The sequence below is a fragment of the Apium graveolens genome, chromosome 1, assembly GCF_009905375.1.
Source record: "Apium graveolens cultivar Ventura chromosome 1, ASM990537v1, whole genome shotgun sequence".
NCBI lineage: Eukaryota > Viridiplantae > Streptophyta > Magnoliopsida > Apiales > Apiaceae > Apium > Apium graveolens.
This window is the reverse complement of record NC_133647.1, coordinates 200,698,737-200,726,425: the sequence shown is the minus strand read 5'-3', so window position 1 is coordinate 200,726,425 and position 27,689 is coordinate 200,698,737. Positions and strand designations below refer to the sequence as shown.

Here is a 27,689-nt window from a genome sequence, read left to right as displayed (position 1 = left end):
AAATTAGAAAAACTACAAAATCAGTTTGAAGAATACAAGATCAAGGGCCAAGATTCACTGGACAAAGGATGGTCACAGACCTGCAAGATTCTGCATAAATTTGCTAACACCAGAAAAAGAAATAGACAAGGTTGCTTTATAAATTGGTTTAGTACATTTTAGTGCAAGTTTTTTAAACCCGTGTTGCTAGACTATAAAGCATGCACGGGTCCTTAGTTTAGTGGTAACATACAGATCTAGAAAAATCTCGTATTCTCTCAAGATAGTAGTTGAGTTCTTATTTCTAAGAACACACATCTGTAGCAAGACAAACTTAATTAATACAATTAAGTGCGTTTTTGATATATTGTGTTTTGTGTGATTTGTATTAAACATAATGTCTCTACATAGAAGGCAAGAGTTGAGATGATACAGATGAAGAGGATGACAATGAAGAATTTGGAAATTATTCTCTCATGGCTCTAGAGCAAGGAGAATCATCTGCATCCAAATCAGAGGTATCAACTCTAACCACAATTAATTTAAATATAATCCAATATAAAGAAACTATTGAGAAAATGAGTGTAGAGATGTTTCATATCAACACAAGTATGATAACAGCTACTGAGAAAGTGAGTAGGCTGTCAAAATAAATGAGGAGCTTGAAACTGATAAACAAGATCTAGAACTGCAGCTTGTTTGTCTTGAGACAGTCAAACAGGAAAATGAGTACCTCAAGAACAAGCTAAAGTGTGCTGGAGAAATAGAAGTAGTGTTGAGAGAGAAGATTGAGAAGAATGATTTGAAGCTCAAATCATACAAGAATGCATCTCAGTTGGTTGGACAATATCATGAGAAAAACAAACCATGTGCTAACATATCTATTGGTTAGGACTATGAGGGATTGAACTCTCACAAGAAAGATGAAGCTAATAAAGAAAAAAATAGTGAACCATGATGTTCCTGTGATGCTGAAAAATGTGAGTGCACCTCTGTTCAAAGCCTGTGAGGTTAATTTCAGTGAAGTTGAGTTCGTCATCAAGCAAGAAATTGCAGATGAGGATAATGAGAAGAATAATGCAGAAACCACTCCTACTATTGAAAATGAAAAGAAGCCCACAGTGAGTCAAGCTGCCAAGATACCAACCAATGAGATCAAGACTGGAAACACTGGAAAAAAGAAAAAGAACATGAATGGAAAAATAGGTCTAAACAAAAGCAACAATTATGGTTATGTTGCAGATGCTCCAAGAAAATATTGTCAAAAATATGATTTAATAAATTATTTAACTCACCTTTGTAGAAAGGCTGTTAGTGAGCCAAAAGTGGGAGCATGCAAGTATAATGAGGTCGTGGCTGAAGATCCCCAATCCTGTTGTGATAAGTTTGACTACATTCCTTTTAATATGAAGGTTATGACAAGATGTCATAAATTGAGAAAAGATCTCAAGGAAGCCAATCTTGGATCTGAGATTAAGAAGGAAAATGCTAATCAAGTTATGAATGATCTTCTTTTTGAAAATTCAAATTCTACTTCTACAACTTCTATGAAAAAAAGAAAGTGCCTAACACTTAATCCTCATTGTGTGCAGGGCAAGAAGAATAAAGTCATATAGATCATTGATAGTGGATGTTCCAGGCATATGACAGGTGATAAAGCCATGTTATCACAGTTTGAAGAGATGGTTGGCCCATTGGTGACTTTTGAAGACAACAACAAAGGATTCATAATGGGATATGGCAAGTTGATTTCTTGAAATGTTGTCATTGAAGATGTAGTACTAGTTGTTGGTCTTGAAGTAAATCTTCTAAGTTTCAGCCATTTTACAGAAAAAGGTTTCAAGGTAATATTTGACAAAGAAGCTTGCTCAATCACTAGCAAAAAAACTGGTGAAGTTGCTCTGAAAGGAGCAAGGAAAGGAAGTCTGTTTGTTACAGACCTAAATTTATCAGACAAGGATGGAATATGTTACTTCTATACCAAGGCATCCATTGAGAAAAGCAAGATATGGCACAAAAAACTCTCTCACCTGAATTACAAAGCAATCAATACCTTGGTGAAAAAGGAATTAGTAAGAGATAGGCCAAATATGAAATTTGCTAAAGATGAAGTTTGTGAGGCTTATCAAAAAGGAAAACTGAAGAGGTCCAGCCACAAGAGCAAGAACGTAAATTCTATAAGTGCTCTATTACAGCTTATTCACATGGACCTGTTTGGACCAGTTAATTTATTGTCTATTTTCAGAAAGAAATATGCACTGGTGATGGTGGATGACTACTCAAGATACACTTGGGTGGAATTTATGTATTCAAAAGATGAAACTCCACAGATCATCACTGAACACATAAAGAAAGTTGAGAAGCAGGACGATGATCAAAATTGTGTTAAAATATTGAGGAGTGATAATGGCACATAATTCAGGAATGCAACTTTAAGTGAATTCTTCAAAGACAAGGGCATTGTTCAAGAGTTCTCAGCTGCAAGAACACTCAAGAAAAATGGTATGGTTGAAAAGAAAAATAGAACTCTGGTTGAAGCTGCAAGAATAATGCTACAAGATGCCAATTTGCCAACAAGTTTTTGGGAAGAAGCTGTCAATACTGCATGCTATACTCAAAACAAATATCTAATCAACAGAAACCTTGGCAAGTCACCCTACTCAATTCTATCAAAAAGAAATCCTACTGTAAATCATCTACATGTGTTTGAAAGAAAATATTTTATGCTCAAAGATAACTTTGAATATGTTGGAAAATTTGACTCTAAAGTATTTGAAGTTATTTTTATAGGATATGCATTGGAAAGAACTGCCTACAGAGTTTATGTGCTTGAGCCAAAGAAAATTATGGAAAGCACTGATGTGACCTTTGATGATGACAAGTGTCCAGACTTGGAATTCCTAGATGAAAATAAAGCTGAAGCCCTAAAATTTGAAAATAAGAACATTGATAGTGATTCTGAAGATGAAGCTGAGATTAACACAAAAAAAAATGGAGGAAGAAATAAATGAACCGGTGAGTGTAAAAATGAGGATTCATATCAAAGTAGAAGCTCACCTGAATTTGATGGCACAAACTCAGTGGGAGAAAGAGATGACAGTTCGGAAAGTCATTCCAACAAAGAAGAAAATGCAGGCAACTCTAGTAAAAAAGATCACACCAGAAAATGGGATAGGAGTCACACAAGAGATGCAATAATTAGTGATCTAAATGCTGGAGTGAGGACTAGGAGTGCAACTACAAATGAATGTTTGCATGCATGCTTTCTTTCATAAATTGAGCCTAAGAAAACTGAGGAAGCTCTACTTGATCCTGACTGGAAATCTGCCATGCAAGAAGAGTTAAATCAATTTGAGAGAAATAAAGTTTAGGAATTGGTTCTTGCACCAAAGAACAGAAGTGTCATTGGAACAAAGTGGGTGTACATGAACAAAATAGATGAAAATGGAATTGGGACAAGGAACAAAGCAAGACTGGTTTCCAAAGGCTACTCACAAGAAGAAGGAATTGATTATGATGAAACTTTTGCTCCAGTTGCAAGACTTGAATCAATAAGAATTTTTCTTGCATTTGTTGTACATTTAAATTTCAAGGTATATCAACTGGATGTGAAAAGTGCATTCATTAATGGTGAATTTGAAGAAAAAGTCTATGTGCAACTGCCACCTGGTTTTGAAGATCCATAATTTTTAGACTTTGTTTACAAACTATTAAAGGCTCTTTATGGATTGAAGCAAGCACCTAGAGCATGGTATGACACACTGTCAGAAATTCTACTAAAATATGGATTCACTAGAGGAACAATTGATAAGACTCTATTCTACAAGTAACATGGTGATGATATTATCCTAGTTCAAATCTATGTGGATGATATCATTTTTGATTCTACCAATGAAAAGCTATGTCAAAGATTTTCAAGACTCATGCAGAGTGAATATGAAATGAGCATGATGGGAGAATTAAGTTACTTCCTTGGTCTTCAAGGTAGCCAAAGAAGTGATGGAATCTTTATCAGTCAAACCAAGTATGTCAAAGATTTATTGAAGAAATTTAAAATGGTTGATTGCTCACCCGCATCAACAACTATGTCTACAGCTACTAAGTTGGATGAAGAGAAGAAAAAAAGTGTAGACATTTCAAGTTATAGAGGAATGATTGGATATTTGTTGTACTTAACTGCTAGCAGACCAGACATCATGTTTGCAATATGTCTGTGTGCTAGATTTCAAGCAAATTCTAAAGAATCACATTTGATGGCTGTTAAGAGGATTTTCAGATATTTGAAGGGGACACCAAACTTGGGATTGTGGTATCCAAAGGGAACTGGTGTTGAAGATGTTGGATACACATATACAGATTTTGCTGAATGCAGGGTAGACATGAAGAGTACAAGCGGAAGCTGTCAATTCCTTGGTCAAAGACTTGTATATTGGTACAGTAAGAAACAACAATCTGTATCAACTTCCACAACTGAGGCTGAATACATAGCTGCTGTAACGACTGGGAAATTTACTTTGTATTATACAATATTTATAATAAATTATGTGTATTAATATGTCATTTATGTGTGATTATCTGTTAAACCCTAATTGTTACGTGTATTCCGTGTCATTTCTGTATTTTTAAGATGTTAGGTCACACACACACTGTAGAGGGGGTGAATACAGTGTATAGTACACTCAAATCGAACTTTAAGATCTTAAGTAACAGAAAACAAACTTTATTGAAACAATAAACTCTGTAACAGTATGGAACTGTTACCTCTCAGTGATGAACAAATATCACGAGAGCTGCTAGGGTTACAATGAATAATCTTTTCTAATAATGATAACACTTATAGTGTAAACCCTATGTCTGTGTTTATATACTACACAGTTACAAGATAATCGCTAATTGATATGGAATATAATTCTGCTTCCTAAAATATATCAATCAGATATCTTTTCTTCTAAATATTCCATTCTTCACGGAATTCCTTCTTCATGTATATCTCTTCTTATGTTTATCTCGATCTTCTTTCCTTTAATCAGCTACTGTCCTTATCTGATTGTCCTTCAGCACTTAAGTTCTGATATCTATCTTCTGATGATTATCTCCTGATAATATAAGTACTGATATCCTTAAGTCCTGACTTCCAGTATAAGTATTGATCAACAGTTAAGTACTGATTTATCCTGTTCACGTAAGATCTGAAAGCTAAACATAAAACATATTAGCCATGACATTATCAAATATATCTAACAATCTCCCCCAACTTGTAAATTAACAAAATATACAAGTTTAACAGATATTTGATGATGTCAAAAACATTAAGTACAAATGCATCAGAAATAGACTAGATAACTACAACTTACAGTCCTTAAAGTTTTTACCAATTTCAACTTCTGATAACAACTTCAATCTGTATAAATATTAGAATTTAAGCAGTTGTAGATCTTCGACTTGGCTTCTTCATTTTCTGATCTCTCTGATGTCAGGAGTTGTTCTGAGATAGTTCTTCAACAAACATTTCTCAGCATATCTTAGTTCATCAATCATTCTCCTTTTAACACCTTTAAGCTCTGCAGTATCTTCACCAGTTTGAAAGATTGCAGCTCTGAGATCATTAATCTTTGCTTTTCTCAACTCCTGATCTAGTCTTATGACATAAGCTTTGTCAGACTCAAGATTGAATTCAAGTCCCTTAATACCAAGATACGTTCTGATCTGTGCAGTATTAGGCTTCATATCAACAATATCACCATTGTGATCTCTGTACTTTGGAACATATATACTGTCAGACTTAACAGAATAAAGCCTTTTCTGTCTCTGAATCTGTTCTTTTAAGTAGTTTGCAGCAGTCTCTGTTATTCTGTCATCCACTTGAAGTAAGAAAAGTACATGCTCCAATTCTTCAAAATACTTCAAAGGAATGGCATTTTGTCTTATATGATAAACCCTACCATCTGTCATGAAATACAACATGATGTATTCTTTCAAGTAGGTATGGTAAACCATCTGTACAGATTCCAGTTGATTCAATCTCTCAGGAGTTGCTCCAATACCTGGTTCACTCAAGGAAGTTGGATCATTGGTAGTGTTGTGTACTGTTCTTTCATCAGCACTTCCCAATCCAGTTTTATCTCTAGCTTCCTTTCCAGTAACTACTCTTGCTTCAAAACCACTTGCAGTAGTCTTCAAAGATTGAGCCTGTTTTGCTTTAGTGAATCCTGGTAGGAGTGTCTTTGATCTATTTTCTGATATCAAGTTAACTTGAGCTCTGTCAGAGGTTACTTGCTTCTTCTGAATATCAGAACTTACAATTTCTTGACTCTGAACAACTTGAGCCATGTCAGAGGTTGTTTTAAGAACTTTTCTTGAAGTCAGAGCAAGATCATCTTTTCCATCAGTAATTTCTTCTTCCTCAGGAGGTACATAAGCCTTGATAGGTTCACCAACCTTTTCTTTACCCTTGGATCTTGGATCTATCTGTGGTTGTGATCTAGCCAAAGTTGCTTCAATATGTGTCCTTTCTTTGATCACAATTCCTTTAAGTTTTGGAAGTAAATTTTTACCAGAAGCTTCAGATTTAGATGTGACTTTCTCTGATTTAAGTCTGGCTTCTTTTTCCTTTAAACTTTCCAAGTCCATCCCTGAATTTTCTTGAAGAAATAACTGTCTTGACATTTCCTCATCAAGATCTAGAAGTTCATCAGAACTTATCCTTTTACCAGCAGCAGAACTTATTCTTTTCCCAGTATCAGAACTTGTTCTGTGACTAGCTTGTCTTGATGTAAACCTTCTACCTTGACTATGACCACTACCCATTCCAGAGTTTCCTTGGTCATCTTTTCCATCATCCTTTCCTTGCAGTGTCTTGTTGGTTTTGCATTTGGACTTAATTACCTTCTCCCCCTTTTTAGCATCAGCAGGTAATAAAAGAGAGATAAGTAGTTCCACTGAGGTCTGGATTTCAGTAAGTTGCGATTGCTGAGAAGCTTGATTTATCAGAATTTGATCAATCTGAGCTTGTTGTTTCTCTTGAGTTTTCTCAATATAAGCAATCCTGTCAATGGTAGGTTGAAAGAACTTTTTCTTATCAATTTTCCAAACTTGTTCCTGTTTGATAAAGTTCGCCTGAATCTTGTGTAGTTCTGCATGAGTATTGGAATGAAGACCTTGTAGATGTTTAGTACTCAATGCAGTGACTCTAAGCTGGGTTTTAATATCATCAGAATTTAACATTTCATCAGCTTTAGTCAAGTGCTCAGCAAGATGTAAAGCATTTGGAACACATGAAACTGAGTTCCATTCCTTAGTCCACTCCTGACCTGCAGGAGTTTCACTCCAAGACACTGGTGCATCCCTGATAACAAACTCCTTTACCAGTTCAGACTTAGGAAGAGTCGGTGGAGGAGTATGTCCTGAAGGACCTGCTTCATCAGCATCTACAGTTGTAGCAGCTTTACCAGTATCTCCAACATTTGCAGCATCAGAACTTAAAGAATCAGTATCTTCTGATAAGACAACAGTGTGAGTAGCAATGGAGGCTTCAACATCCTCTAATTGCTGATCTGATACTAAGTTCTGATCAACAGCCATATCCTGATGCTCACCTAAAATCTGATCATCAGCATCTTGATGCAGAGAAGGTGTTGTTGATAACTCTGGAGTTTGAACAGCATCAGTAACAGGTGTTGTGGAAAGATTATTTGCTGTTGGAGCTTCTAAGAAAAGTATTGCAGGCACAACCAGGTTATGAATATCAATTTCAGCACTTGTGCCTGGATCAACAAGAGACACAGATGGTGAGTTAGCCTTGTCAGATACAGCTTCCTGAGATTGAGTTGATGGAGAAGAAGTGACTGGAGCAAATTCCTTGTCTTGTGAGATCAGAGATTCCTGATCCCCTTCCTTAGCTGCTTCCTCCTCATCATCTGAAACTGGCCTTTGTGCCCTCTGTTTCTTGTACTTCCTTGTTGATTTAGATTCCTTGGGAGTTTCAGGAACTATCATACGTCTAAGCCTCTTGAGAAGCCTAGAACCCCCAATTTCAGAATCCTTCTGAGAAGTTGCTTTCTCAGCTTCAACCACCACAGGTTCTGAAGAAGGAATCTGATTCATCTCTCAAAGTAATTCTCCTCCTCTTTTGAGGTGTTTGATGAACAATCTTTGTTCTCTTTGGCTTAGAGGATGTAGGCTTCACAGTAGGTGCTGAAGAAGAAGGTTGAGCAGTCTGTGAAGTGGAGAGATAGGATTTGAGATAAGTTCTGAGGGTAGGTTGAGTAGAATGAGAGGTAGGTACTGAGGTTGATGGATTTTGGGTGGTTGGAGGTGGTTGGACATCAGAGTAAACAGATCTATAAGTATCAGGATCAACATTTACCAGGATCTGTTTTACAGACTTAGGAATCTGTAATGGTCTAACCACTTTCTTCTTAGTATCAGCATTTACCAGGTCATTAAAGTATCGTTTTACAACCTTAAAAGGTGGGGTTTGAGTGCTGACTAAATGAGGTTCATCAGTACAGTAAGTGTAAATAAGTTGACAGAATCTAGCAAAATAAACAACATCTCGATCCTCTGTCATCCTATCCCCAATAAAACCAATTATTCCAGTTGCAAAATCAAAATGAGTTTGATGGATAATAGCATACCCTATGTGCTGACTCAAAATTGGGATAGCATCAAAATTTGAACATTTGTTCCCAAAAGCTTTGGTGATGCAATCAAAGAAGAAACTCCATTCTCTTCTGATATTAGCCCGTTTCAACTGTCCAAGTTTCGTCAGACTCTTTTCATATCCCAATTCAGCCATTAACTCCCGAAGGGCTGAGTCCTCTGGAACTGAGAAAGTACAATCCTCTGGAAGATGTAAAGCCCTGCGTACTGTACCAGGAGTGACTACAAAGGATGAATCACCCACTTAGAAGATAATACTGGGAGTTCCACGGTTACCACCATCATCAAAAACTCCAGTCCTCCAGAACCTCAGAACTTGTTGACTTGAAAATAATTCAGGCTGAGTTAAGGCGTACCCAACCTCACTATGTGCAAGAAGATCTTGCACAAAGTGCAATTCAGATGGAGCGTCAGCATGATCAAGAATTGCAGCATAGTTGTTTGGAACAAACTTTGCTCCATCAATGATTAAATCCTTTGGTGCCATGTGAAAAAATTGAGAATTAAGTATGCCTGTTAGGTGTTTGATATAATGTCTGTATGAAAACAACGGAAAAAGTAAAGTGAAGGAGAGTAAAAGTAAGAAGAGAGATAAAAGATGAAGAAATTAAAAAGATTAAAGAAATCTTCTCTCTGCTGTACTTATACAAAAAAAATATTACCGTTGGACACTTGTCAGACATGCAATAATAACGGATAGTTACTGGGCTCGAGAAAATAGTAATCATGACTTACCCATTTGCCGAGTTTCAAGGAAAAAACTGTTTCATTTATCAAGGGAAACAATTTTAATTCAAAATTTAACCCGTTAGCACTGATTGAATTATTTTTCACTGCAACATTAATATTCTGAAAATAAATCATGTTAAAAATGACCGAGATAATTTCGATGAATAAGTGCTGACAGAGAATCAGAACTTAAATAAAAACAAAATTTAAATGGTCATCAGAATATCAATCAGGATTTATCAACACAAGATAAAATAACTCAGAGACAAAATCTTGAAGTAAAAACAATTTTCATTAATATATCAAGACAATACATTTATGAAATGGAAATTACATCAATACTTATACAAGATTTTCCCTAAGCTTCTAATCCTAACATCAACAGCTTTAGTCCTAGCTAAGAAGCCTGACAAAGCTGAGGATGAAGAAGAACAGGAAGAAGACAAGATTAAGTCATCTTCCTCTTCCTATCTTCGACGAACAAGATGGCGAGTCGTATGATTCGCTCTTGCTGACAGATACGACGAAGGTGAAGGTCTCTTCGAACGGCCACCAGATCACGTTTGATAACCTCTGGAAATTGAATCCAGAGATTGTGAGGGATGTTGGTGATAGGGTAGGGAGTTGGAATTCCATTCAAAAAGACATGCACAGTCTCATCACCGTAATTGTAGAACCAGCCAAATTCAGCCATTTGTGATAGAAAAAGAAAAACAAGACTGAATTTGTGATAAAAGTGTGATGAGAAGACTAATGTGAAGTGGCTGCTTATATAGGCAAGAGAATGCCAAGAGACGCAAAGATATTTAATGCTGACAGGTAGAATTAATTCTACCTCGTCTCCCTAGACTTTGAAAAAGAATAACAGTCATTGGAAAGAGGAAGCATGGTCTAGACCGCACAAGACACAAGAAACAGTGGATTGTTCAAGTACAAATACCATTAATCCTAATCATAGTGACTATTAATCTTCCACTTCAACATATTCGAGTTTGAACTGAGACTGTTATCAAATTTTATTCACAGATAAGCCAAGTAAAGGATTAGACTGAGAAATCAGAACTTAGACCTATACCAGAACTTAACAGTCATCAGAACATAATTTTTTTAACTCGAAAAAGGAATGCCCATCTTAGTAAATACTCATACAAGTTCTGAGTTATGGACGTCAGAACTTAATCATCAGAACGTGTAACTTAGAACTTGTCCTCAGAATTTGTGCAATAATGACACAATGACTGTTTATCTAAAGTAACATAGACCACCACAGAAATTTTCATCATTCAGATGGAGTGATTAGTGTGTGCATTAAGCTAAAAACAGACAAAGAGTAAAGTCTGATTCACTTCAGTACATCTTAGAAATAAGGCACAACTAAAATTTTACTAAAGATCTGTCATTGTCCTGAAACCTACTGATGAATGAGTTCATGCTAGAGTCCATCTCAACTATTTTGTGCTAATTTTATGCATCTTTTGCAATTCTGTTTTACAGTGGCTTCTCAGTGTAAGTGAGTCACGACTGTTTATCAGAATTTATGCTATTTTCAGAGTATTTCTCCAGTAATCATAGAGTGTGAAAAGTCACCAAGAAAATATTTTGCTTTTCTGATGCATATTTACTTAATACCAGCAATGCACTTGGGTCGTCTCTTCCATATTTTTACTTTAGATCTCAAAGGAGTACCTGATTTTAATCTTTGATCTTTTTGCTTTTTCTTTTGATAAGAGAGGTTTATCAGCACTTAGTACATTCAGCAGTTTTACTAGTATCAGAACTTAACAGATGAGTAGCATTATTCTAATTTGTGACTTAGTAATAAGATATACAAAATAAACTTAACTAAGCTCAGTTATCAGAATTTGCTAGTGTTATAAGATTTCCACTGAAATAATTACTTCTTCCATGGAATCATTTGTTTATTGAAGACTACTAGGTCAGTATCTAGCACAGTTATCCTCATAGGATTGAATAGGTACTAGAACAAACATATCACTTATCATAGTTTAGAAACATATATCAGACAACAGTCAGTACTTAAAGACATTTATCAATTAAGCACAGAATATACAATGAGATTAATTCTGTAAATACTGAGCATAAAGTCTGATTCATAGAACATGTCTAAGCAGATTTAGAGAAAGAACCTGAAACCATTCCAAGTTCATTTACCAATCTTGTAAAAATAGCTTCACATAATGGTTTTGTGAAGATATCTGCCAATTGTTGATCTGTGGGAACAAAATACAATTCCATTGTACCTTCATCCACATGTTCCCTGATGAAGTGGTACCTGATGCTGATGTGCTTTGTCATTGAGTGTTGAACTGGATTACCTGTCATAGCAATAGCACTTTGATTATCACAGTAAATAGGGATTTTAAAATATGTTAACCCATAATCCAGTAACTGATTCTTCATCCAAAGAATCTGTGCACAACAGCTTTCTGCAGCAATATACTCTGCTTCTGCAGTTGATGTGGAAATTGACTTTTGTTTCTTGCTGTACCAAAAAACCAATCTGCCTCCAAGAAATTGGCAGCTTCCACTTGTGCTTTTCCTGTCAATTTTGCAACCTGCAAAATCTGCATCTGTTCTAGTTCTGACACCTGCATCAGGATTTCCAATTATCAAATCAGGTGTATGTGATTTTGTCCACTTCCTTGCAGATGGAAGGTTTTCTCTAGAACTGGATGCTCCCCCATGATCCATGCTATCTTCATTTTCATTTTCTGATGCTCCCCCTGAAACTATGCTCTCTGAGTTGGATTCTTCAGTATTTAGATTTTCAGCACTATCAGAACTTGGCTTATCAGAACTTGACGAATCAGAACTTGAAGAGCCAGATGCATGTTCGGATGTTTCTTGAGATGTGGTAGGATCTTGAGTATGCTCCCCCTGCATAGGTGCATCTTCCTTTAACGTAGTCACCACAGTTTCAATAACATCAGAGTTTAATCCATCAGAGTTTGCAATATCAGGACTTAGACTGTCAGGATTTTCAGTATCAGAATATGAGTCTTCATTTTCAAATCTCAGCTGATCATGGTCAATGAAATCTTTAAGACCAGTGATCTTCTTGTCATCAAAAGAGACATTGATAGATTCCATGACCACTTTTGTTCTCAAATTATAGACTCTGAAGGCTTTTGTGGAAAGTGGATATCCAACAAAGATTCCTTCATCAGCTTTTAGATCAAACTTTGATAGTTGTTCAGGATGAGTCTTGAGAACAAAACACTTGCATCCAAATACATGAAAATATTTCAGATTTGGCTTCTTTTTCTTCACCATCTCATATGGTGTTTTTCCATGCTTGTTAATGAGTGTTGCATTTTGAGTAAAACAAGCAGTCTGCACAGCTTCAGCCCAGAAATAGGTTGGAAGCTTTGCTTCTTCAAGCATTGTACGTGCAGCTTCAATGAGAGTTCTATTCTTCCTTTCAACAACTCCATTTTGCTGTGGAGTTCCAGGAGCAGAAAATTCCTGCTTTATTCCATGGCTTTTGCAGAACTCTTCCATTATCAAATTCTTGAACTCAGTGCCATTATCACTCCTTAAAATTTTCACAGAATCTTTGACCATTTTATCCAGCTGTTTGACATGATCAATCAAGATAGATGCAGTTTCACTTTTTGTGTGCAAGAAATACACCCATGTGTATCTGGTGAACTCATCCACTATGACCAACGCATACTTCTTCTTTGCAATAGACATGACATTTACTGGACCAAATAGATCAACATGTATAAGATGATAAGGCTCAAGAATTGATGAATCAGTCTTGCTCTTGAATGAAGATTTTCTTTGTTTGGCTTTCTGACATGAATCACAAAGACCATCAGGAGTAAATACTGTGTTTGGCAATCCTCTCACAAGATCTTTCTTGACCAGTTCATTTATATTGTTGAAATTTAAATGAGAGAGTTTCTTATGCCAATTCCAGCTTTCTTCAATTGATGCTCTACTTAACAGACAGATTGCAGAGCCATCAGTACTTGTTGAAAGCTTAGCTTCATAAATGTTACCACGTCTGTATCCTTTCAGAACAACTTTGCCTTTAGATTTACTCACAACTTCACAGTGTTCTTCAAAGAAATCAACATGATAACCTCTGTCACAGATTTGACTTATACTCAGTAGGTTGTGTTTAAGTCCTGAGACCAGAGCTACTTGTTTAATTATGACATTTCCAAGATTGATATTGCCATATCCCAATATTTTTCTAATGTTGCCATCTCCATAAGAAACACTTGGGCCAGCTTTTTCCACAAAGTCTGATAGCAGGGCCTTATTTCCAGTCATATGTCCTGAACATCCACTATCCAGAACTAGAATATTTTTCCTGTTGCCCTGCTATCACAAAGACCACTAATTATTAGTTTTAAGGACCCAGACTTGCTTGGATCCTTTGGCCTTATTAAGTTTGTTAACATTTGCAGCGGATTTAGCATCAGAGTTTATGTTAACATTTTTCTTATCAGAATTTACACTATCAGACTTTGAATCAGAATTTACACTAGAAGGAACAATGGAAACTTTCTTCAAAGAAGGTTTTATTTGATAATAATCATAGTACAAACTATGATATTCCTTACAAGTATAAATGGAATGCCATAAACTACCACAATGAAAACAAGGATTTTATGGTTTGTATCTAACAGACTGACTCTTAACTCCTGATTTTGAAGGTAAGGAGTTAATATTCTTATTCTTCCTGCAAAAAGAAGCCAGATGGTTAGAACTTCCACAGTTATGACATGTTTTCCTAGGAGCATCAAGAACAGGTTTATAATCATTGCTTTTATTCACACCTTCCTTTCCATTCCTATTTTTCCTAGGTGATTTTACCTTGTTTGCATTCTTGACATCTTTCAGCTTATGCTTAAGCTGCTTCTTTGTCATTAAGCCTATGTTCACTTCAGCTGTCTTTTCCTGTTTTAGTTTGTCAGAAGTTAATTCCTCTTTAACTTCTGATTTCTCATTTTTAGACTTTATAGTTACAAACTTAATAGGTTTAAACTTTGGCTTTTGCTTAACAACAGGCTTAATTTCTTCAGTTCCTTTATCATTCTTATCTTCTCCATAACCTAAGCCCTCTTTCCAGTTTCCACTACTTAGCAAATTTTGAGTTGTTTTGCCAGAGTTAGTCCAAGTCCTGATAATCTCTCTTTCCTTTTCTAACTCAGTTTTTAGAGATTCATTTAATTTTAGCACTTCATTCCTAACATAAAAAGCATCATCTCTATCCTTCTGAGTTTGATGGAACATGACTAACTCTTTTTCTAAGAAATCATTCCTTTTCTTAAATGCAAGATTTTCAGAAGTTAATCTTTCACATGTTAAAGTTTGGTCTCTATAGCTAACAAACATGGTTTTAAGATATCTTCTCAACTCATTAATATCATCAGTATGAAAAGCATAAGTAGTCTGAGGTACCTTTGTTTCAGCAGCTTCAGAACTGCTCTCAGCACTTTCTTTATCAGCATTTGCCATCAATGCATAGTTCTCCTCACTTTCAGAGTCTGAAGTGTCTGTCCAGCTTTTCTGCTTTGTGACAAGAGCCTTGCCTCTGTCACCCTTTACCTTCTTGCAGTCAGGAGATATGTGGCCTTTCTCACCACAGTTATAACATTTAACATTGGTGTAATCTCCTCTGTCAGACTTTCCTCCTCTGCCTTCAGATCTTCTGAAATTCTTCTTATCAGAACTTATGCTTTTCCTGGAAAACTTCTTTCCCTTCCTGAACTTCCTGTATGCAATCTTTGTGATTCCTTTCACCATAAGAGCACACAGCTTCATCATCTCCTCATCAGCATCAGTCTCAGGCAAGCTTTCAGAATCTGAGTCATCATCACTCTCAGAACTTGATGACTCAGTATCAGACTTTATGAAAAGAGCTTTACCCTTGTCTTTCTTTGAGGAAGCTGATTTGGGGAATTCTTCTTCAGCCTTAAGAGCAACTGTCCTTGACTTTCCTCCTTTCCTCTTGCTTCTTTGTTCCATCTCCAGCTCATGAGTCTTGAGCATTCCATAGATTTCGTCAAGAGTTGTTTCATCAAGATTGTAGTTGTCTCTTATTGTCGTTGCCTTCAAATCCCAGCATTCAGGAAGAGCTAACAGGAACTTAAGGTTTGAATCTTCAAGATCATACTCTTTATCAACCAATGACAAATCATTCAACAGTTTGACAAATCTATCATATAAATCATTCAATGACTCATTAGTCTTTGAGTCAAAGTGTTCATACTCTTGAGTGAGTATTGTCTTCCTGTTCTTCTTAATTGTGTCAGTTCCCTGACACCTTGTTTCCAGAGCATCCCATATCTCCTTAGCAGTCTTGCAGTTGATTACCCTGTTTGACATTACATTATCAATGGCACTATGCAGTAAGTGTCGTACCTTAGCATCCTTAGCAATTGATGCTATGTCCTCAGCAGTATAATCACTCTTCTCCTTTGGTACGGTCGTTGCTGCTTCACCTGCAACTGCAACAGCGAGTTTGGTTGGTTTGTGAGGACCTTCCTTGATTCTATCCAGGTATTCTGGATCTGTTGCTTCCAGGAACATGGTCATCCTTACCTTCCATATGGGATATTCAGATGGTCTCAGTATGGGGACTCTGATGGTCTCATACCGACTCTGAATTTGTGTCTTTGGTGGTTCCTCAGTTGTGGTAGGCTTAGTTGGAGTTTCTGTGTCCGACATGATTGTGTTTGGATCTTTAACTGTATGTAAGTTAACAGATAGGCTTTGATACCAATTGTTAGGTCACACACACTGTAGAGGGGGTGAATACAGTGTATAGTACACTCAAATCGAACTTTAAGATCTTAAGTAACAGAAAACAAACTTTATTGAAACAATAAACTCTGTTACAGTATGGAACTGTTACCTCTCAGTGATGAACAAATATCACGAGAGCTGCTAGGGTTACAATGAATAATCTTTTCTAATAATGATAACACTTATAGTGTAAACCCTATGTCTGTGTTTATATACTACACAGTTACAAGATAATCGCTAATTGATATGGAATATAATTCTGCTTCCTAAAATATATCAATCAGATATCTTTTCTTCCAAGTATTCCATTCTTCACGGAATTCCTTCTTCATGCATATCTCTTCCTATGTTTATCTCGATCTTCTTTCCTTTAATCAGCTACTGTCCTTATCTGATTGTCCTTCAGCACTTAAGTTCTGATATCTATCTTCTGATGATTATCTCCTGATAATATAAGTGCTGATATCCTTAAGTCCTGACTTCCAGTATAAGTATTGATCAACAGTTAAGTACTGATTTATCCTGTTCACGTAAGATCTGAAAGCTAAACATAAAACATATTAGTCATGACATTATCAAATATATCTAACATAAGATATTCCTCGGATATTTTATTTTACCTTCATCGTTTTCATTTCAAACGTTTTACGACCCAAACCATGATTTTAAAGCCAGTATTTCAAATAAAATAATGGGCCTTATTTTTCATCAAACGGTTTTTACCATCGCATTATTCTAAACATCTAGATATTTTATAAATTTTCTTATTTTGCGAAAAATGACTTTTCTGGGCCCCATTGGGTGTTAAAAATCCCACAAAAATCACATTTTTATTTTTATAAAATTATAGGACTTTTATTTATACCATTTCTTTGTATTTTTGCATTATTCACAATTTTTGAGAAATTTTGGCAAATATATTGTATATATATAATATTTATAAATTAAATTTTAATACCCAAAAATTATAAAAATTAGGGCCAAATATTTTTATTAGGAGTGTAATTGGCCCCTTAATTTTATTTAAGGGTATTATTTTTCACACTATAAATACCCTAATTATTATTAATTTAATTAATTAAAAATCAAAAATTCTGCAATTTCCCCAATTTTCCAGAAATTAGGGTTTGGTGTTCTTGACTTCCACCAGAGATTTCATCGTGATTCTGATCTCCAAATCAAGCATGTGAGTAGTCAATCAAAAGCTCTTGATCTCTACTTTCTATTTCTGTCATCAATTTTGTGTTTTATTGCTTCGATTTTCAATTTGTATTTTAGGGTTCATGAACTGAATTTGGGGATTTTTGATTCTGGGGTTATTCGTTGAAATTGATGCTTGTAATAGTTTCCTGTGCTGAATTACAATTGATTTGTGCTATTTATTTGATCAAACGATTGCTCTAAGTGTTAGTCCTTATATTCAAGTTTATATTAATTTGATTTTAGTTCATTTTTGATCTTGCACAAACCTGAGGTTATTATGTTGATAGGGGATTGATTATAGATGTTTTAAGCTTTATTTAAAGCTATAGAACATAATTTTTCAAGTACGAAATAGTTGATTTGGTGTTTGGCCGGAAAATTTCTTGATTTGATCGGAGTTTTAGTTACAGGGGTTATTAGGATTAGATAAGGCTATTTTCAGATTCCTGCTGAAATTTTGAATGAAATTGACACTGGAATCGATCCAAACGATTCCTGGATCGTCCGTAAAAGGCTCGCCGGAGTTACGTTGAAGCTCGCCGGCGTTCGTGGTGGTTCTGGCCGGAGAACGCGACCCAGGTAACGATGGTTGCAGAGAACACGACGATTGAGTTCCTGGAAGCATGGGGAATGAAAGCCTTCGACTAATTTCATCGTTTCGTCCTGATTTAGCCGGAATCCGGTCGCCGGATTCTGGGTTGTGAAGAACACCGGCGGGTCGTTCTTACAACCCAGACCCGACCCGTTTTCTTTTAATTTTGAACCGGGTTTGATCTTCAATACCCAATTTCATTAACCTGATTTCTGTTTCTGGATTTTAATTATTTAATTATATTTTAGTAAATCAAAAATTAGTTTTTAATAATTCTGAAAAGTAATTAAAAATTAGTTTTAAGTTCTGTAAAATATTATTAATAATTTCTAAATTATTTTCTCAATTTATAAATTCAAATTTAATGATTTAATTAAGTATTTAATTATTTATTTAATCATTTATCTATTTAATTATTATTTAATAGTTAAGTAAATAATTAATAATTACAGATTAAAATTTATCGAATATTAAGAGAAAGGATTCGATAATTAGAGAATAAAACGAGTAACTCGTATTTATACGGATAATTGAACGATAAGTTCAATTATTATTATTATTCGGGCGATAGTTAATTATTCGTAAAATATCGTAATGATTATTCGTAACGAATAATTAAATATAGATAATTGATATAAATCATATAAATTATAATAAAAACCGTAATGTGTTAATAATTATACGAGAAAGGTGAATAACTCGTATTAAGGCGAGTAGTTAATTGGTGAATTGAATTTTGATTCGAATAATAGTTTATTTATTCGATAGTTATCGTAACAGTTGATTGTATCGATTATTTATTTGTAAATAATCGATCTAATCGAGTAAATTATAATAAGTTGTAAATATTTGCAATAAATTGTGATTAATCCTAATAATTAGGGATTAATTATTTCAAATTATTAAATAATTACTCATTAATTATTTATTAGTTATTTATTATTTATTAATCATTTAAAAGTGATTAATTATTTCAATAATTAATCTAATAACTTTCGATAAATCATAACATGTTTATTTTAACTCCAAAAATTATAGGAAAAATTATTTTGACTTGGATTTTTTCTTAAATAATTATTTAAAAATTATTTTAGGATTTAAAAATTTGTAATAATTATTTATATTGAATAATAAATTGATTTATCAGTGTTTAATTAATATTAATTAGACCGTTAGTCCGATTTGAGCGAAACGAAAGCCAATTGACTCAGAAAAATAAATCCTTTTCATTAAAAATAATATGAAGACCTAGTTTCTTCTAGAAATTTGTTGAATTTATCAATTGCTTGATTATCAGTCGAAATGCGTGCCGAGACGAGTCCAAAAAATTCCGGAAAAATGGGAAATGAGGCATAAGGTGATCAGTGGAGCAATCAGCGAGTCGATTTTGATTCTAAAAATTATTTTAACTATAAAAATGATTATGTGCTTATGTGCTTATGTGTATTATGTGGTTAATCGAGTCTTACTTGCTTATATATAATATACAAGTCAGTCATAAGCGTATGGGTATATAATAGGAACGAAATGAAGTCCATTCAAGATATAATTGAAGTACAAAATGGCTTAACCGATCTATTTTTCTAACAGAAGCTAAACCAGCAAGGCAGGTCGAGTAGGTGATAGATGAAAAGTGATTTAATTGCAGTGAGTCGTGCAGAAGGCAAGTTTCTCCCCTATTCTACTTTCAGAATAGTAATATTCATTTCAAATTCTTATTACGCTTGTACTCTTTTAATTCTCTTTTTCATATTTCAGTTCGATTCTTGAATTATTCTCTTCATTTGAATTCATTGTTCATATTCCAATTGTTATTCATAATTATTGATATATTCTGGTGATTAGAATATATCAAAGCATACCGATTATTCCGGTTGCTATTCCAGGAACTGGATAATACTACTTTGGGGATTAAGTTTACTTAATCCTAAGGACCGGGACATAACCGGATCCTTGAGATGGGCCGTAGTGCCTGGGTGCCCGACGGGATCTATATAGTGAGATATAGATCTGCACTGTATCCTGGCTGATCAGCAGGGTATAGCTGCGAACTTGAGTCCAGTTTAGTTCGCTTGTATTCGCCAGTAATGGTTTTTTTTCTATTCTCGTGGAGTTATATCTTTGAAGATATACCCGGGTTACGGATTCATTTATATTGCCTTAACACTATTGATATTTTGTGGACTTGTTGAGCAATTTTTGGCTCACCCTTTTTGTTGTTATTCACCTTATTATTTTCAGTTAAGAAGGAATATGAAACCCATCAGGACTCGAGTGGTAAAGAAGCGGGTCAAGCCTCGGGATCCTCTCATACCCAAAGTGTTGATCCCAATCCAGGAAGAAAGCTTTGAGTTGCCTGAGCAGGTGTAGTGTTGATAGATAGTGTGTGTGTTTGGATAAAAGCTGAACTTAGTTTAAAATGAATTAGACAATGGTTTGTAATAAAGAGAGTTTGGGAGATTTTAAATTTAGGTTGTAATAAAGTAGTTAGTGGTTCTTGTTTTCTACTTCAACCTAAAAAGATCATGGTTAGTGATAAAGGGGTTTAGTTTCATTTCTTTATTATTTGTTAATCAGATTGTACATGTTTGGTGATTAGTTAATAACCTCCAGACTTATACCCCGGGTCTGGAGGGCGTTACAGCTGCCGGAAATTGTTGTGCTCAAGTGCTTTGGATTATAAATCAATTAATGGACTATGGCCTAGTGTTAAATGAAATTCCAATCATATATGACAATATTAGTGTCATATCTATTATTGTTAATTCAGTTAATCATTCTAGAACTAAGCACATTCATTTCAGGTACTAGTTTATTAGAGAACATGTTGCAAATAGTACTATTGAGCTTACTTTTGTTCCAACAGAAAAATAATTAGCTGATATTTTCACTAAACCTTTGGATGAAACAACTTTCACCAGACTTGTAGGTGAAACTGGGATGCTAAACTCTTCATCCTAAAGGCATGAACTCAGCTAATGTGTTGCAGCAGATTAATTTTTGATAAATCAAAATTAATTTGATTTAACTGGAAATTAACTGGAATATGATTTATAAATTAACTGGATTTTAATTTTTTTTCAAAATTAAAATTTAACTTGAAATTTTTCAAATTCTGAGAAAAATTGTCTAAATGTTAATTCAAATTCTTAATATGTGAAATTATATAAGACAGAACTGATAGAGAACAAAAGTATGTAGAAAACTGAGTTCTCGATAAGTCTAAATGACTTCTCGACAAGTCATTTTGAGACTTCTCGATAGAGTTCTCGATAAGTCTTTTTCATGACTTCTCGATTGACTTCTCGACAAGCCTCATTATGACTTCTCGACAAGCCTCATTATGACTTCTCGATAAGTATTGTAGAGATCTCGACACATATTTATACATGGAGTTCTCTACAAGCATAAATTTTAGACTTCTCGACAACTTACAACTGAAATAATTTAATTTAATAAATTATTTTAGTAAAATACTTTTGATACAAAATTATTCTAATTTTATGTTGGTTTATTCAATATAAATTGGAATAATTCAGTCCACTTAGGATAACTGGATATTTATTCTATATCTCGATAAGTCACTATCTAGTTCTCGATAAGAGTCAGGAAAGTGACATCTTGACATGAGTTTTCTAATTCACGTGACTTTTTGATAAGCAAATACCAACCATTTATTCCTACTTCTCGACAAGTCACATCTCTAACCTATAAATAACTAGACATCTCGACATAACCCATCTTTACACTTTCAAGATCTCAATTGACCTAACTTTTGCAAATCTAAACCGCTCTCACTCGTTTCAAACTCTTTCTTTATCAAATTTCTTACCCATTAAAACTCAAACACTTTTAATGGATGCCAACAATGTTAGAGCTGTTATCCCAAAGGATGGTACCAATTACCTGGCATTTATTGATGCAAACCAAGCTCCTGACAGTTTCAAGTGTTTTGTCAAGTTTGTATCTGAATCTTATCTTGAAGGAGCTTTGACTACTAATCATGTTCTATACCTAGATGTGCTCAACGAGTTTTGGAACTCAGCTATTTTGAACACTGTTGTGCATGAGAATCAGGCAGTTTCCTTGGTGGTTAATTGCTCAATTCAGGGTAAGCCTGGGAGTTTGATGCTAATGATATCAACAAGACTTTGGGCATTCCTATATATGGCATGATGGAGGTACCAATAACACAGAAGCTGGCTGAGTTTATGGATTTCATAAACTAAAGTGTGAAAATTAACTTGGCTATCTTGAGCAATAAGCATCTAAGGAGGGAATGGTTTTTTTTATCTTTGACTCTATTATTAGAACTTTCACATGTAGGAAGACTGGGTATGATAATATATTCAGTATTGTACAAAAGCTGGTGTTCTCCATGGCATACAACAAGCACATTAATGTTGGTCTATTGATCCTGTAAGAGCTAAGCACCATGCTAATAATGCCCTTGGTAAGTAGAGTTAAGGAAATTTTCTTCCCAAGGTTCACAATGTCTACTTTAAATTATAAAGTTGCAGACATTCATTTGCTTGAAGGAATAGATAGAACTAAAATAGGAAATTGTAAACAGGTGTCCAAAATTTTATTTGGGTCACTTATTACAAAGAATCAGGTAAAGTAGCTCTAAATGTCACTGACTTTATGTTGGAGAGATTTAGGACATACCCTTATCATATGCCTGACATGAGGTCTAGTGTAATTTCTAGTACAGTTATGGCTCCTGCACCTATAGAAGTACAAAAACAGTATAACCAACAGGAGCCTTGCACAACCGTGACCATTTCTTCAAAATATTAGAATCTAGGGAACCAACTACTTCATCCTCTCAACAGGGTGGAGTTAGTAAAAAAAGAGAAAACAAACACAATTGGTTGTTGTTACTGAAAGTGGTGAAGACCAAACAAACATTGAGTCAAACCTGGTCAGAAAACCAAAGAAGTCAAGAAATGTTGAGTTGTCCACTCAAATAGCCACCTCTGCATCTTCTCAAAAAGATGCAGGTGTAACAAAGGGGCATGAACAGACACTAGGGGCACCTTCTCAACAAGGTGTCACTATTGAACAAAGAATTCTCCCAAATGCATCCTGTATAGAGTCTGCACCACCTCTTGAGCACTCTCAAGAGGTTGAAATAAGTAATTTGGTTGGCACACACCATGAGAGTACATCTGTTGAAACTCCCTCATCCATTCAGGGGGAGTTTCCAAAAATCAATTCTGAAATTTCTAATCTTATTTCCCAAATTTCTTCTTCTTAAATGAAGGGCTTGAATCCATTTCTCAAGACTTGTCAAACTCAAGTGACATAGTTCAAGAAACTGTGTTCACCACACAGACACTATATTTAGATGGTGAGAGACTACATGTTGAGGTAGACCTTGATGTCACCATCACAAACACAAGGGTTTCACCAGTTTTTACTAAAAATCCTATGCATGTTCCTATAGCACCTTCATGTGCACCACAGTCTTCAAAGACTGTTAGGTTTGAGGGTAGTCCTCTTGAGGGGGCGCTACTTAAATCCTCTCCAATTCAATTGGAGGTTTCTCAAGTAGGAATAACTCCCCTCACAACCCTGGTTGAAATTGCTTTGTCAATTGAAATTAGGAGCCCAACTGCCAATAATCCAGTCATTGAGGAGGTAAGTATAGCACATTCAGGTGCCAGTTCCTTGAAAGAGGAACAAGGGTTTGAGGCAATGGTACATGATAGTAATCTGGTCAAGTCCCCTCCAATTCAAATGGAGGTTCCCACTAGTGGTGAACAACACACCATCACAACCACAGCTCATGCTGTGAGTCAAACTGTGACCCCTGTCACATGCATAATTACCACCTCCATCCCATACATTTCAAATACAACAGACCAACCATCAACTTAAACCATACCAAACCATTCTGAACACCTAATTTCTCAATGGCTGCAAGATGTTCAAGCCCAACCTACAACAGTAAATGATCTTTTGGTTGATCAGCTTGCAGGCCTATCCAACATAACCCAACAACTCCTTACCACTGATATATCAAACCAAGACTATCAAGCCATTCTACTCTCATACAAGGAGGATATTGAGGATAAACAACAGAAGATTGCAGATGAAGCAGATGGTAATGTGAATGCATGGCTTTCAAAAGTCTTCACAACATCCATGGATGAGACCTTAGCAAAATTTAGAGAGGATTATGTCACCATTATGAGAAGCAATGCTAAGGTCCTCACTCCCCAAGAGGTCTATTATTCTGTGATAGAAGTGTATAAAGCTTAATTGAAGGTCTTTCATCATATTGGAAGAGTTATGGAGAACACACTGGACAAGCATCAAGCTGCAGTCAAAAAATTAATAAATGATAGGATTGATGAACTGATGCCTACATTCTCAGATATCAAATCAAAGTTCAACAAGTTTTTAGATAGGCTTCAAGCTCTCTCTCTCTCTCACCAGTTAAAGAAAATGTGTTCAAGTTGAGAAAATCCTTCTTAGCCTTGCATGAAGTGATCCAGAAGCTGATAACTCAAAATAATGACTCTAAGGTCAAGCTGGATCAATTGTACAAGGCTAGGTTTGAACCATCAGCTTTGGTAATAGAGGAGATTAAGAATGTTGTTCAAAATTCTTTTGGCACCTTATCTGCATTAAGTTCACATCCTATACCTTTCACCTCAACCAGCCTTCAAATCCAAAATCTACAAACTCAAGTCTCCAATCTACAAAATTTTAATGGCTCTTTATCTGCTCAAGTATCTCAGTTAACCTCCTTGGTCACCAGCCAACAACAAGACATAAAGTCTTTAATAGACTCTCATATATATCTACAGATACAAAATTTAGTATCTTTGAGAGCTATAATGGGAGCTTTAATAATACCTCCTCTAGAAACAACTCAAGCTCTAGGGACCTAAATCTCTCTTCCTACACCTCATGTGCCTGCTATCAAGACTAAGAGGGAGATAGAGTCTCGGCTACATCTCAATCAAGCTAAGCTACAACTCAAATTCAAAAGAAGGATGATGTTGGAATGGACTAACTTGTGAAGGCAACTGAGGGACCTTGTCTTGACAAGGAATTTGATGAACTCCTCAAAGCTCTCAGAATCTCTCTAAACAACAATCATTTTACTTACAAGAAGGGTTTGGATAGAAATATAAATTTTCTGAGGGTGGTGATTGTGATAAATAGAAACTTCAGAGAAAAGAGGTTTATTGCCAACATAAATGACTCAGGTGTAGACAGGTGCATGCAGGTGTCTCTTTCTTATATCCAATCAAGAAGAGCATCTGAGCTGGACATCCTTATCAATAAAGTCAACTGGGTGATTCCAGATGACACTCTCTTGCTCAATGAACTTAAAAATGGTCAAGTGACTGCATTTCCAGAAGCTTACCTTCAACCAAACAAGGGAGTGGACTACATCTGTTCAACTACCAAAAGGTGCAAACACTTCATGATCCCTAAGCACTGTGTCATGGGAAATCCGAGATTAGTTATGACTCTAGTTACTGATTTGAATACCAAAAAGATAAATACTTTTGAAGATGAAGAGATGATTAAGATTCTAAGAAGATATCTGAAGAATGCTGAAACCATGTTGCCAAGAGCTCAAATTAATACAAAAGATGACTTGGATGATGATGAGCAGAAGAAAGATGAGCAAAAATCTTCTGGCTCAAATTCAAGTCAGTCTATCAAAGCAACTAGTAGCAAGGTGGATGACAAGAAGGAGAAGGAAGAAAAGAAAGGAAGGGATGATGGAAAGAGAAGAAAGAAGGATGGAGAAGGTGTAACAAAGTAACAGAATGTCCAAGGAACTCAAATCTCACAAACTCTACCAACTCAAACCCCTAAACCTAGCCAAACAGACACTTATCAAACCTGACCTCAAAGCCCAAATACCTTTACAAGCCAACTACAAACTCCACACTCAAGATACCTATCACAGCTAGCCAAGTCTCCTTAAAGAAAATATCAAAACCACCTTAATAGAAACCTCCAACCAAAACTCACTTCAAGACTGCAGGAAGAAAACCAAGAAAAATTCAAGCTGATGTTGGTGCTATCTAAAACTATTTCAATCAGGATGACTTTCTACCAGTTTCAAGGAGCATAACAGATGATGATTATCACCAACAACTAGCCGACGAGATAGTCAAAGTTTGGGTTATTTCTCTGGGAGAAGTCAGAATCTACTACAAGGATGGCTCCTTTATTTTGCTGAATAAAGAAGTAATAGAGATATTTTCAACTGTGGAATTGAGGAGGGTGATCAGTTTGATGAAGGTCAAGGATTCAAGTACAAGAATGAAGAGGGTTGTGTTGGCTGAAAGGTTGAGAGAAAGGAACATAAGGCATGTTAGGGAAAGACTAAGAGAGAAGAAAGGGAAAGAAAATATGTCAATGAGATTGAGATGTTTGAATAAAGATCTAATGAACTCAAGGCAAGGGGATTGAACAGGGTTTCAAAAGGTGGACACTTTCTGAATATCAAAGTTGGCAGATTTTCAAGATTTATGATTCATCTTCTCAACAATTACTTATTGGAAGAATGGCTCAAACTAGTGGAAGCTCTAAGAGGGCCTGAAATTATTGAAGAACTTGCAGTGCTAGTCAAAATCAAGGACCTCATTCGAAAAGAACCTGGTTATGAGAAATTCACCTAATATTTAGAACTGTGAACTGATGTAAATGATCAATGTATAAATAGTGTATTTTGTCAATTTGTAAATTTTATTGTATGTGATTTTAGCTTGGGGTTAGTTTTATTATCAGGCATGAATTTGTGATAAGCAATCTTCTAACAAATTGGGGGAGATTGTTGTAGACATGCATGTAAAATAACAAGACTAAGTCATATTGACAACCCTAAGATTAAGTTGTATGATAATCAATATTTATATTCTGCAATTGTACTCCTTGAGTTTGTAAGAATGTTTAGTAAATTAGACTGTGGGATTTTTATGTGAACAGTTTTCAAGCTAAGGAATAAGCTCTGAAAGAAGATCAAGTCCTGATCATGCCTCAAAGAAAAGTGTAGCAGCTTGGAGTAAAATAATGTTATTCTAGTAAAAATGTTTTAAGTCAAGTTATCGACAAGTCACAGATCAAGAGATATTGAGACGTCAATCGAGAAGTCCAAAATGACTTGTAGAGAAGTCCCAAGAGATATTGACAAGTCATTTCTACTGTAGAATTCTCAGAAATATCGACAAGTCAAAATATGTATGTAGAAATCTTAGAGATATCGATAAGTCATTTCTCCATGTAGAGATCTCAGAGATGTCGACAAGTCAAACTCTTCATGTAGAGAACTCAAGATGTCGACAAGTCAAAAGCCAATGTACAGAACTGGAGATGTCGACAAGTTATTTTACATGTAGAGAACTAGAGACCTCGACAAGTCAAATATACATGTAGAGAACTCAAGATATCGATAATTCATTATACTTATCGATATGTCACTTCTCTACAGAATTAACAGAGATATCGACATACTATCTCAAATTCTGATTTACAAACAAGTTCAAGATTCAAGATTATCAGTCAACAAACAATCCATTCAATGAATTGGAAATACTAAAAAAGCATCTTGAAGAATACAAGATTAAGGGCCAAGATTCACTGGACAAATGATGGTCACAGACATGCAAGATTTTGCACAAATTTGCTAACACCAGAAAAGGAAATAGATAAGGTTGATTTAGAATTTGGTTTAGTATATTTTAGTGCAAGTTTTGTAAACCAG

At 35.2% G+C, this 27,689-nt stretch overlaps 1 pseudogene; it reads right to left on the bottom strand.

Moving 5' to 3' along the window:
* LOC141716924 (uncharacterized) overlaps positions 1-21,786 on the bottom strand; it is a 56,950-nt pseudogene extending 35,164 nt beyond the window's left edge.
* Positions 21,787-27,689: the final 5,903 nt, after the last annotated feature.